The sequence below is a fragment of the Stegostoma tigrinum genome, unplaced genomic scaffold (genome assembly GCF_030684315.1).
Source record: "Stegostoma tigrinum isolate sSteTig4 unplaced genomic scaffold, sSteTig4.hap1 scaffold_118, whole genome shotgun sequence".
NCBI lineage: Eukaryota > Metazoa > Chordata > Chondrichthyes > Orectolobiformes > Stegostomatidae > Stegostoma > Stegostoma tigrinum.
In genome coordinates this window covers 1,486-14,204 of record NW_026728068.1, presented here as the reverse complement: position 1 = coordinate 14,204, position 12,719 = coordinate 1,486, and the positions used below count along the sequence as shown (strand labels likewise).

Sequence of the window (12,719 nt, the reverse complement as noted above, 5' to 3'; positions counted from 1 at the left end):
ATTAGATTCCCTGCGGTGTGGAAACAGGCCCTTCAGCCCAACAAGTCCAAACCGCCCCTTGAAGCATCCCACCCAGACCCATCTTCCTTTCACCCACACACCCCTCAACACTACGGGCAAATTAGCATGGCCAATCCACCTAGCCGACACATCTTTGGACTGTGGGAGCACCCAGGGGAAACCCATGCAGACACGGGGAGAATATGCAAACTCCACACAGTCAGCCTGAGCCTGGAATCGAGCCCGGGTTCCTGGCACTGTGAGGCTGCAGTGCTAATCACTGAGCCACCGTGCCTCCCGTATCCGACGAGATTAAAACAGCAGCGGTCCATGACACCTGTGAAAAGTAGTAGTTGTCAGCCTTGCATCAATGACAGCAGCCTGACCCTGGAGTCAGACAGTTCTCAGTGTAATATCACTGAGCACAATGAGGACTGATGTGGCAGCCCCCTTTTGCGACCTTGACAGACTGAGCAATAGGTGACCCGACATCTAACTGATGTCTCTACAGTTTCCCAGCTGTTTTCTCCCCACTCCCCACACCGGGTTCGGTCTCCCACTGGGCTGACTGTGTCCCACTCACTGGACTGCAGAAGTGTGGACTCTGAGAAGCTGACTGCCTTGGGTGTCCATCTGGCAGAGCCCATTACCCTGTATTAATGCCAGAGACTGCTCTTGGTGAACCTATCCTGCATGAAGGCAGCCTCCCTTGCTTTGACTCTGGGTTACTCCCTTTAGATTCTGAGACAGTGCTTCCAGGGTGTGTAGAGTGATTTTTATTCATATATTGATGTGAAAGCTTTGTTGATTTTTATTTTGAGTGGCCGAAAAAGTCTGAATCCTGACGTCCATGTTGGCTCAGTTAGGATTTTAAAGTTGTGTTTTCTGAGCAAGAGCAACATGATATCAGAAGATCAAACAGATCATGGACACATGTAACTACACTGAAGTCAGCATTTTATCTTTTTTGGTCCAGTATTTAATTTTTTTATGGCAGTCTTTCTCTTTACATGTTGAATTTGGTTTTGTCTCTCATGATGTTTTCATTTATCTTATAGATTTGACTGTTGTTTCCGGTCAGTCAGCTTGCCGAAGCAGTCAGATTTCCGTCATACTACTCAGAATAAAAATGGTATGTACTGCCCTTGCTTTTTCACACACAACAAATTCCAATCCCCTGATTACTTATTCTTCATATTCCTATATACCATCCAACACTCACTCACTCGCACATTCTTCCACGATGTGCAAGATGTTTTATATATTTGGTCACAGATTTGTCCCGTTTCATTTTGAGGGAGCTGAAATGTTTGAAGGCTGATGCTCTCATCTGCTCACTTGGCCTTTTAAAGTTTCAGTTGTTCTAAGGAAGAGCAAGGTGATATTGAAAGAGTAAATAAACATTTGTGTTCACCATGAGGGTTTGCCCTTATCAACTTCTCCCCGTGCCTGACATGCTGGTTAAACAATCACCAGCTGTCTGTCTCTCTCTTGCTCATGTGAGCACAGCCCAATGATGTGGTGTGGTAATGGTGACTTTTTTTTCGAAGGTGGGTCACTTTGGAACAGACAAGCTGGGTTTTTTTGTGATAATCACTGACTGTTTATGTCAGGAAATATCTATTGCTGCACTTTTCAAATCCGAGCTACGTCCGATGGGTGTGAAATCTGGCGACAGACGTTTTTCCAAAAAATGTTGTCCATTGGAGGTTCTGAAGTTGGAGTCTGTTGGGTTCATTCAGAACTTCAAGACTGCCATTTATGTTATGCTAGTGTATTCACAGTAAATGGATAAATGGAGTTAAGAGAGAAATACATCATGATGTGATACAATGGAGCAAGCTCAAGAGACCTTATTCCTATGAATTCAAAAAATATAGTTTAAGTTCTGAGATATTCAGCAAGCAAACTGTAAGACAAATGGAGTAACAAAAGTCCGCTATGTACTAGGATAGAGATCTGTTCAAACTTTTCTAATTGGCATTAATTAAGTAAGCGACATGTGCAAATTCTTCTTTTCAATTTTAGACTGAGATAGAATAGTCACCCAATTTACATTCATGATGAACATAGAGCAACGATATAATCATGAAGAGGAATTGTGTCCCTTGATGTAGTGTAGTGGGGGTGGTGAAAATAACTGTCATGTTTTTCATAAATTTTTGACAATCATCATGACTAGAACTAACTTAAGCCACAAACTGGAGTGTGTTAATAGGGGTTAAGAGTGGGCATTAGATGGTGTTTCAATCACTGGCCACTTTCCACTGCTCTGCCACATGCTGTGCCTGGCAACCTTCAGTGAACAAAGTCCAAATTTGAACCAGATTTGCAAACCAATTCCTGAATTCGAAACAAGAAAAGAACATGTCATCTGTCAGGCAAGCTAGTGTGTTGTGGCATTTTGACTACGAGAGGAAAATAAAACAATGTTCATGTGGAACTCCACTTAATATTTGAAACCTGAATGTGCACATTTCAGTTGATTCTCTCCGCTGCATAATTAACTTCAACTCTTCCATCCTGCTTTTATTGACATATTAATATCTGCTTGAGAGATTTCCTCCATGCCTGTTGATTGCTTGCTGACTGCATGTGTACAATATACTGAGAAAACACACCAGTTTTGATTTATCGCCGCAAAAACTGTGCGTTGAGGGACCGTGATTTACTGCGCTCGATAGTATTTTTGTTTCCTTTTTGCTGGCATTGTGAAAACTTAGAACACTGGAGGGCACATCCTTCCATAGATATCCTGCCCTTTCTTCTGTTACACCGTGCAATGAATGGGAAGGAAAGGAGCGGGATGAATGATTATGAAGTAAATTTGAGTAGGGGAGCTGATAGCCTCTTACCACAACAGCAGAACAGATGGAAGGAATGAGTAGTCGGGTGAGAGAAAGGAACAGAAATTTCACCATTAAAAATGTTGAAGGCAATGTATTGACAGCTGGTAGCCTTTATTTTAGTAATGTATTGCAAACATTCAATAGTTTTGCTCTTTTAATATTTAAAGATGGACATTACATAATTTCTCTTACTGAGATTGTCATCATGGTCATAAAACATCAATTTATTTTTAATGTTATTTGTCTAACTGGATCAAAATATGATGACACATAAACAATTTGAGCTTCAAAATCTCCCCTTCCCCTACCGCATATCAATACCAGCCCACCTGGTCCCCGCCTCCCTAACCTGTTCTTCCTCTCACCTATCCCCTCCTCCCACCCCAAGCAACACACCCATTTTCTTCTGTCTAACCTCATCCCACCCCCTTGACCTATTCGACCTCCCCAGCCTGACCTATCCCCTCCCTACCTCCCCACCTACAATCACCTCTACTGGCTCCATTCCTGCCTCGAAACTTGTCTGTCTCCTCTCCACCTATATTCTCCTCTACCCATCTTCGATCCGCCTCCCCCTCTCTCCCCATTTATTTCAGAACCCTCTCCCCCTCCCCCTTTTCTGATGGAGGGTCTAGGCCCGAAACGTCGGCTTTTGTGCTCCAAAGATGCTGCCTGGCCTGCTGTGTTCATCCAGCTCCACACTTTGTTATCTTTGTTTGAAGGTTATGCTTTTCTGCAGTCATGCATTTTTATACTTGTGTGGGGTAAAGTTCTTAAAACGGCAACTTCATTTAATTGAAACACATTTTGTACAATTTTCTATGACTTGGAACAAGTCTTGGAAATACATTTCCTGTGAATACAGACGATTCATAATTCTGACAGAACCGGCCAGCTACTCTGGCAAAGTTGAGAGGTTCACATTGGATTTCAAATTTCAAATCAGGCTTCTTCAAGAGTGCTCCAATTCCCTCCTTTGCTGACATGCTCCACCCTGACCCCTGCCCAATCCCAAAGGTATATTCATCTGCTGACATGAAGGAAACTGAATTTGATATAGGGGTGCTTGATGTGATTTGAACTATGAAGTTCTTTGTGAGAGTTCTTAATTTCTTTTGCACACTCCACAGCATCAAGTATGATAACCCTTAGGCAGCACATTGGAAGAAACCTTGCATGGCATGAGTTGTGGAACAAAAAAAAACAGAGGTTTCCTTTTTCTTCAGTTTCTCCCTCCTTCTATTTTCCGCCAAGTCAGCAAACATTTTACGCCTCTCTGCTTTCCTTCCAGTTATGTAAGCTTGCTTTCAAGAGTAATTAGATTCCTCAAAACAATATTGTTCAGAAATGTGAAGTCAGTGATATTGTTAGCAGAGAATTCAAACAGGATTGAAGCCAGACTGTCATGTTTCCTGTTGCTTGCTGTGGCCTCGAGCTGTAGACAGAAGTTGCTGCACATAATTCCACATTTTCTCTGTTGTGGAAACTTTCTGGCCCGTCTGATGACTGGATTAAAGTAGAAATTGAGAAATAGTGGGTAGTCAGCTGGAGGGATTTAATATTAAATGTTTATTTACTTAAAATGATGGTTTAATATTCTTGAGATCGATACAAAATAACTCCAAGGCTCAAATTTCTGTTTTGCATGAATCTAGCTGGCCATGTTTCTGTGATGTTTTGACTTTAACTTTGTGTTTTTTTTGAATGGTTCAAGCAATACATGAAGTGACCAGCTGCTTTATCATTGGATTGAACATATTGTATCTCCTCATCAATGGTATTCCCCTCCAACCCTTCAATGCTCATATCTTTGCACTTCTAATTCCGGCCACTTTGATCTTGCCTGCATGCTTGATCTTCTTTATTCTGTCATTGGTGTGTTCAGCTACCCAGTTCTGGGACACTGTTCCAAAACATCTCCTCTTTGTCCTCAAAACCAATCTTTCTGACCAAGCTTTTGGTGACCTGCCCTAGTTTTAGCTTCATGAATCTTGGAGCGATTTTTAAATGATTATGTAAATGTGAAGCATTTTGAAATATTTCTACCATGTCAGAGATCTATACAAATAAACATTGTTCCTGCATCACATTTACTTTTTAAATTTGTATTCTCTGTAGGCATCAGGAGATGAGCTTCCATCCCATCTCACTGTCGATACCCCCAACGTTCAAATTCTTAACTCTGAGACCTCAAAAAGACTCGTCGAAAATTTTGTAATCGCTCTCATGAACAAGGAGCGTTTCTACATCCGCACATTCTTTTCGACATACAAAGCATATACCACTGCTGAAAGTGTGTTGTACATCCTCCTGGACAAGTGAGCATAAATCTTATGAGCATCTCCTTTGTTTAATGGTAATGATAGAAAAGTATGTTCTGTCGAGTAATTTTTGTTATTAATCCTTCTGGCAATGAATCGCTGAAACTAGCCGGATGGAAACAAACTCTCAGTAAACTGAGAATCTCCATCCAACCCTCAGTAAGGGAGACGATTTTTTGTTCATTGAAGACACGAACTTACCTGCACCCCAATCCCTTGGACGTTAAGCTCTGCAAATTTGGGCTTTAACTTTCATCCAGTTTCATCAGAAAAGTCCACATTTTTTAAAGTATTCTGGAGGATTTTATCCTCCACACAGATGGTTTTATCCTCCACCTTCTGCCTAAAAGGTCCAGATTCAAATTCTATCTCCTATGTCATGTGTCATAATAAGTTTGAATAACTTGATTAAAAGTAATTAGACTTGAAGTCCTTCATAAAGAGAGACTGCAGTGGGACTGATGAGCTTGTTTGTTTGCAACAAGGCAAAGCAGTCCTTCAGCTCTCCTGTTTTGTGCCCCCATCGCTTTCCAATATCCCTGATCCCAAATGGTGGCACAAATCATGTTTAAGCAACCCGCTAGTGATTTGGGACAGAAGTGAATAAAACATACTCACAAAACATAATGCTGAGACAGGTGGCAATGTATTTTTGATTATTTTTTCGCAATAATGAAGCGATCGAGAACCAGTACAATACAACGATTAAAAAGTGTGGTGAATGTATTAGGACAATGTCTAGACCTTGGTATTAAAGATAAACAGTGACGTTGACTTCCTTCAATGCTTTTTATGTAGTTTGGAGCTTCCTACAACTATGTTTGGAATGTTTAAGTTTCTGCATGTAGTGAATGGAAAAATGTTATTTTAATTGAAAGAAGCCTATCAATTGTCTGTAGTAACAAAGTGTGGAGCTGGATGAACACAGCAGGCTAAGCAGCATCTTAGGAGCACACACACTGACGTGTCAGGCCTAGACCCAGCTTTTGTGCTCTGACGATGCTGCTTGGCCTGCTGTGTTCATCCAGCTCCACACTTTGTTAATTCGATTCTCCAGCATCTGCAGTTCCCATTATCTCTGATCAATTGTCTGTAAGTCTGTGTTGGGCATAACAATCAAAGTTTGGAAGCTGAGTTCAGGGTGAGGAACCTTCATTGCAAAACTGAAATGTTGGTCAAATGAATGTCTGCTTCCAACTGAAATATGCAGGAATACCACAATTTTGTAATAATGGGTGAAATGTTTTTCAAATGACATCAGTGATGGTTTCTCTTGTCACCTCAGTTTTTATACATTAGTTTTTTGCATGTTGGGTGAGGATTGAACAGTTTATGTACTTCACAAATGATGTTTTGGGGTAATTTATCAAAACTCAGTTCGGGAACAAAGCGATTCTCACCACTGCTGACCTTCAATTGATGTATCTCTGACATTAGAGGGATATCCCTGGGTAGGAAAATTTTCCCAAATGTGCTATGGTTATAAAATTTGAGAAAATCAGCAAATAACCAGAGATGATTAGATTTTTCTTCAAAGCAGTAAGCTGATGAGCTGGCTTTCATGAACCCAATGGGTTGCAGAAATCGATCCAGCTGGACCTTTCAAAAGTGAATTTGGGTTTTTCTTTATGCCTGTTGCCAAAATATTCTCTTTCTTTGCCCAACTAAATAAATGTTCCAGCAGAATAATTCCAGCAATAAGCTTCTGAGTTTTTAAAAAAAGATGACCCATACTTGCCGTAGAATTTGAAACATCACAGCTCACTCATGTGTCTCATGTTATCTCTCAGAGGTGAGATAGTGGACAACGATTCTTCGCAGGTTATTACTTTCTTATTTGCTTTTGTGTTAGGCTGGTGGTCATCTTAGATGATGGTATTCTTTTAAAGGTAAAGCGAAAATTTCGTAAAACCAAGGAATCTCAGCAAACTGTGGTTTGTTGAAATTTGAGGAGTTTGGTTCTCATTAAACTCTAAGGTAGCTATGGTTAAGACAATCATCTGTTATATTTACTGTCTCCTCCTTTCACAATGTAGCTGTTTATTACTTTGGCTGCTTAGATCTCTAACTTGTCCATTGTCTTTTGGTGAAAGTCTCCATCTGCAGGGAGATTCTTGGAGTTTTTAAAAAGTCACCAACAAAATGGCTTCCATGCCATTCAAAAGTTCAAACCCATTTTACCAATTGGACAGATTTTGTGTTTAAGATTAGTGTTTGAGCCAACCATTTTAATTCGGCTAAAAGATCATCATAATTCAACGGATGTTTATAGCATCCGTTCACCTTACACGCACCCTACATTTCAAAATTTTCCTTTATCCGTGGTGAAAGGGAGAAACCGTCTGACTAGATGCTACAGTTATTTTGGTGTTCTGTAATTAGATCCAGGGAATTCATCTCTTTTTACTTGAGTGTTCTCATTTACTGAGGTTTTTATTTGAGACAGAGAATTAACTTGAGTTCAAAATGGTTAGGATCGTATAGTATGAGTATAATTTTAAAAATCTGTTCCTGCCCAAGTTTTCCAAGTGTTGACGATCAGTCCATGACTTCTGAAGGAATGAATTTATGACTGACAGATTTGGTGACGTGACAAAGATGCGCTCAAAAATTAACCTTAGAGGACTTCAGAATACTGCAGAGAAATATAGGTTTAGCAAGTCGTCAATGATCTGACAAATAGAGTTGTATATGGTAAATTTGAAGTCCATTTTGGCAGAAAGAATAGCAGTTTTGTTTTTATTGAGGGAGATTGCATTGCTCTGAGATACAGTGGAATCTGGGTATCCTCGTGCATGAATCACAAAATGATCGTGTACAGACATGTTAAGTAATTTGGAAAGCAATTAAATGCAGAGCAGAGCTCTGGAATATTGTAAATGCAAAGATAAACAGATACTTGTTGAGGGAGAGGAGGTGAAAGGTCATTAGGAGAGGCAGGAATGTAGATTTGAAGTTACGATCAGATGAGACAGAACCACATTGAATGCTTTACTCTTCCCTCCTTGTATGGGAAGTGGCAGGTATGCTGTAAAATGCCAAATTGGAGTTTCAATGCAAAGTATTAACAAACTCGGTAATCAAGGCTTCAAATGCCGAAATCCTGAACCTTCAGATGTTTTTCAGTGGCTGAATGCAAATTGTAGATTCAAGCTTGTTTAAAATCACTTAGTTTGTGCTGTCTGACCAATTGCAGATATGGAAGCTTTGACACCTCAGAGGCAGAAGAGATTCCAGTAATCGATTCAGTGAGCACAAAGTAAGCTTCAGTCTAATGTGTGACTTAATTAAGTTTCATCCAAAATACAACAATGTTAAAAAACCTGCTGGCACTTCCTGTAAGATCTATGGAGGGCCTTCCTCCCACAGCAATGCAGCAAACACTGGACAGCAGCAGTCACATTAACAAAGTTGCTTGATTGTATCAAAAATCTACACAGATTTTGTTTGTTTAAAAAGAAAAGTTGTATCAACAGAAAAGATCCAAAAGTGTTCAGTGAAAAATTGCTCATCCATTCACTATTCAGATCTCCATTTGTCACCAAACATTTAGATAGCTGAGCTCTGAATTAAGGATACAACATGTTGAAGAATTGAGGTTCCTACCTTCTCCCCTCCCCTCAGTCTGCCTGTGGTGTCTTTCAAATCTCCTGTGAAGGTTTTGAAGAAAAACCTACTCGCAGTACATCTGGAGGGTGATCTATTTTATAAAAACAGTTGACCAAGAATGAAATCGAGGCAGAGCTGCAATCTTTTCTTTGCTGTCATTACGGTTGGTATTGCTGAGCTGAGACAAAAGAGATCTGCAGGCCAATGTCCACTGTAGGAGTTGAGGAGCTCCAATATTTGCCAGAGAGACAGACATGTGCAGCTCTGAGCTGGTGACTTAATTCATGCCCAGTGCGTCGTTAAGCCGGCTACTTTGCCCACCGCTGACAATACAGTATAATGGTGCAGAAGAGAGTTCAGCTTTCCTCCTGAACTCCCCTCCACTTTACCAGGAATGTCATGTCTCAGGCCAAGGCCAGTTGACTTGGGACATTCAGCCCTGTATGTACAGACAGTATCTGAAGTTCTTCATTGGAAAGTTGGTTGCCCTTCTATATTTGGGCCAGGAGCTCTTTGTTTGAGATATTTTTAGACTTTACAACAAATATAAAATGTTGAAGATATGAATCTGTTACATCCTTCTGTCCCTCTCTCTGTCTTTACAACCACACTCCAGTCTCACGGTCTTATCCTGTAAACTATCGTTCAGGGTTTTGGGGAGACCAATGACCATATTCTGTAGTTGCGTCTTGACCCGTTGTTAGAAAATTAGCTCTCAATGGCATGAAATGCCGACTCAATGTCTTTCAGGTGTATGGAGATAATTTTCTTGTGGATGTGGATGTTTCCTCAAATTTACTTGATAACACTTTTAGGACCATTTGCAGATCACCTGACGGTGCAAACTACAAGGTAGATGGGAAACCATGCTCTCTAAAATCTGTCATGAAAGAGTAAATTTGAATACAATATGTGGTTAAGGTTTGCTTTATTCAGAGCACAAGGAATACAAAGGAAACTACCGATGAGCTAAGAATTACTGGGTACAAGTGTTTGTTTAAAATGACATTCTTCACAACTAATTTCAGCAGCGGAAACAATGCTAACATTCCGAGCTGTGAGGAGCTTGAAAATCCAATTCCTCTAGAGACAGTTGCTGAGATCAGAAAGTAAGTATTGATCCAATGCGTGAGGAAATGATGCTTGAATCAGAATACAACTATGTGAAGGGCAAACTCTGGAGGCCGCCATTTTCAGGAACATTATTTAGAGACTTTCTCCTGAAACTTAGCAGCATCTGTGGTGAGAAAGCAGAGTGGGCATTTTGAGTTGAGGTTCCCATGTTCAGAACTTCGCATCTCTGAAGACGTGTCGCTTGGCTCAACTTGAACTCTGTTTTCTGTCTGTAGATGCTGCAAAACCTGTTGAGTTTCTCCAGCAATGTCTGCTTTTCTTTCAGCTTGTCGGCTTCTGTAGTTTGTTCTTTTACATTAAAGAAACAGTTGGCTGTTGTTCTAATATTTGCTCTGTTCTTAGTGTTGTAAAAAGAAATTTTAGATGGAAGATTGTGGTTCATGCTGCAGGCCTCCTGCTGGAACTGCAACCTGGAGGCCTTGGCCGATTCCAGCGGTGACCAACAAAGAGATCATTGCCGGGTTACTCACCAGTTGACGGTTTGGCTCAGTTTTGACAGCTGCTAGTCCAGTGAAAGGGATGGCAGATCAGCACCTTTCTCAGCCCTACTGTTAATGCTGATTGTCACTGAGGTTGTGTAAGTGGGCGCCATCAGGAAAGTGAGGGAGGCAGTCCTTAGATGTCAGGGAGAGCCCAGGTGAAAAAGAGAACTGGCCCATGTCACATAGCTTTGCAATGTGTAGGTGGTAAACTCCCTCCCTGCCATTTTCCTAATACTCCAACCTCCAATTTAATTGTCAGCGAATGATTGGCCATGCATTAACACACAGTCTTTAATGGAATATTTCTTTTCCAAACATTGGACTGTGCACTGCCGGTAAATATATTGAAAAACTTGACTCTCTAACTCTGTTTGCAGTGTTATTGCATGTCCCACCTCCCCGCATCGCCCAAAAAAATCCAGACCATTGTGCTTTGAGAACTTGTGTGAAAGTTGAAATCCCTTCTTCCTTGCAACTCCCCCAGCTCCTCTTCCAGACTCAACTCCTGTCACTTGCAAACCACCTGTTAGAGCTTGGAAGGGAAAAACAAATCTCGATCTATTGTAGTTACATACATCAGAAATGTTGCCTGTTTAACAAATCCAGTTGAATAGGACTTGAAAACTTGAGAGGGCTTGTCATCTGAAGAGTGGTTGAGGGTTTTGGTTCAGTTTAGGATGGAGTTTAGAAGGATGGGAGGGAATTTTATTGGCACTTACAGAATACTGAGAGGCCTGGAAGGATTGTACATGGAACAGAGAAGATGTTTCCACTAGGAGGAGAGATTAGGACATGCGGGCACAGTCGCGGAGTGAAGAGGCCAACCTTTAGAACTAAGGTAAGAAAGAATTTCTTCAGACAGGGAGTGGTTAATCTGAGGAAAACATTGCAGGAAGCCGACGTCATTCGGACTATTTAAGATAGAGAGAGAAATGGGTTCTTGATTAATAAGGGGATCAAGGGTTTCAGAAGAAGGCTGGCGATTGGGCTTCAGAAACATCACAGCCAGAATTGAATGGCAAAGCAGACTGAGGAGGTCGAATGAGCTAATTCTGCCCCTATATCTTATGGTCTTATGGATTTGACACTAAATATTTCAATGGTCCTTTTGTGATGAAGCCACTTCTGGGTGCAAGTGCTTGTTTGAAATGTCTTTAATTTTTGCCTTATATAGTCAGGAAGGCAAATGCAATGTTGGCATTTATTGTGAAAAGATATGAATCTAAAAACAGGGCTGTACCTCTGAGGCTTTATAAGGCTCTGGTCTGGCCGTACTTGGAGTACTGCGTGCAGACTTGGGCCCATATCTCAGGAAGGATGTCCTGTCCCTGGAACATGTTCAGAGGAGGTTCACGAGAATGGTCCAGGGAATGGAAACCTTAAAATATGAGGAACGGTTGATGACTCTGAGACTATACTCATTTGGAGTTTAGAAGGATGAGGGGTGATCGAATTGAAACTTTCAGAACACTGAATGGCCTCGACAGAATGGTTGTTGGGAAGATGCTTCCATTGGTAGGAGAGACGAGGCCCCGAGGGCACAGCCTTAGAATGAAGACAAGACCTTTTAAATTGGAGATTTGCAGAAACTTCTTCAGCCAGAGAGTTTTAAATCTGTGAAATTCACTGCCACAGAATGCTGTGGAGGCCAGGAAATTTAAAACTGAGACAGATAGGTGCCTGATTATCAAGGGGATCAAGGGCTATGGGGAGAAAGCAGGAGAATGGGGTTGAGGAACTTATCAGCCATGACTAAATGGCAGAACAGACTCAATGGGCCGAATAGCCTAATTTCTGCACCTATGTCTTACGGTTTTGTGGTCTTAAATAATTGCAGGTCTAAAACCTTTGACAGCCCAAACTCTGAGAAAGATGAAGAACCAGGTTCACCAAAAGAGACAGCAACAATTTCAAAGTAAGTTTCATCCTTCTGTGCTTCATTCATAATACATACCATGAAAAGAAATTGCTGTGAATATAGTAGCTCTTGAAAGATTATATCGCCATTCGAGACAATAAAAATCACATTAAAGAAACAGCTTTAATCCCTCCGAGGCCATTGCCAGTAATTAAATCAATGACACATTTCAGCCTTTGATCGATAGAAAACATTCAAAAATGTTCAGTGAAAATTTGATTGGCCCTCAACATCCAGACCTTGTGATCTAACTTGCAACAATGCTAAACTGCGAAACCTCCCACCCCCCCTCAAATGCACCAGCCGATGTAACTGGAGTGTCCTACATATTTTCTCTGAAAATTTGGAAAGCAAACCATCTAGTGTAGTCATTCATCTGGACTTTGACCAAATGAGGACTTGAAAT

At 41.0% G+C, this 12,719-nt stretch overlaps 1 long non-coding RNA gene across 1 annotated transcript in view; it reads left to right on the top strand.

Annotated features, from left to right (window-relative positions):
* The window catches only part of LOC132207659 (uncharacterized), a 22,816-nt gene extending 10,097 nt beyond the window's left edge, over positions 1-12,719 (top strand). The window contains exons 3-5 of the long non-coding RNA XR_009443677.1: positions 1,059-1,132; positions 4,968-5,167; positions 8,367-12,719. This is a non-coding gene — a long non-coding RNA (uncharacterized LOC132207659). The remainder of the gene's footprint in view (positions 1-1,058; positions 1,133-4,967; positions 5,168-8,366) is intronic.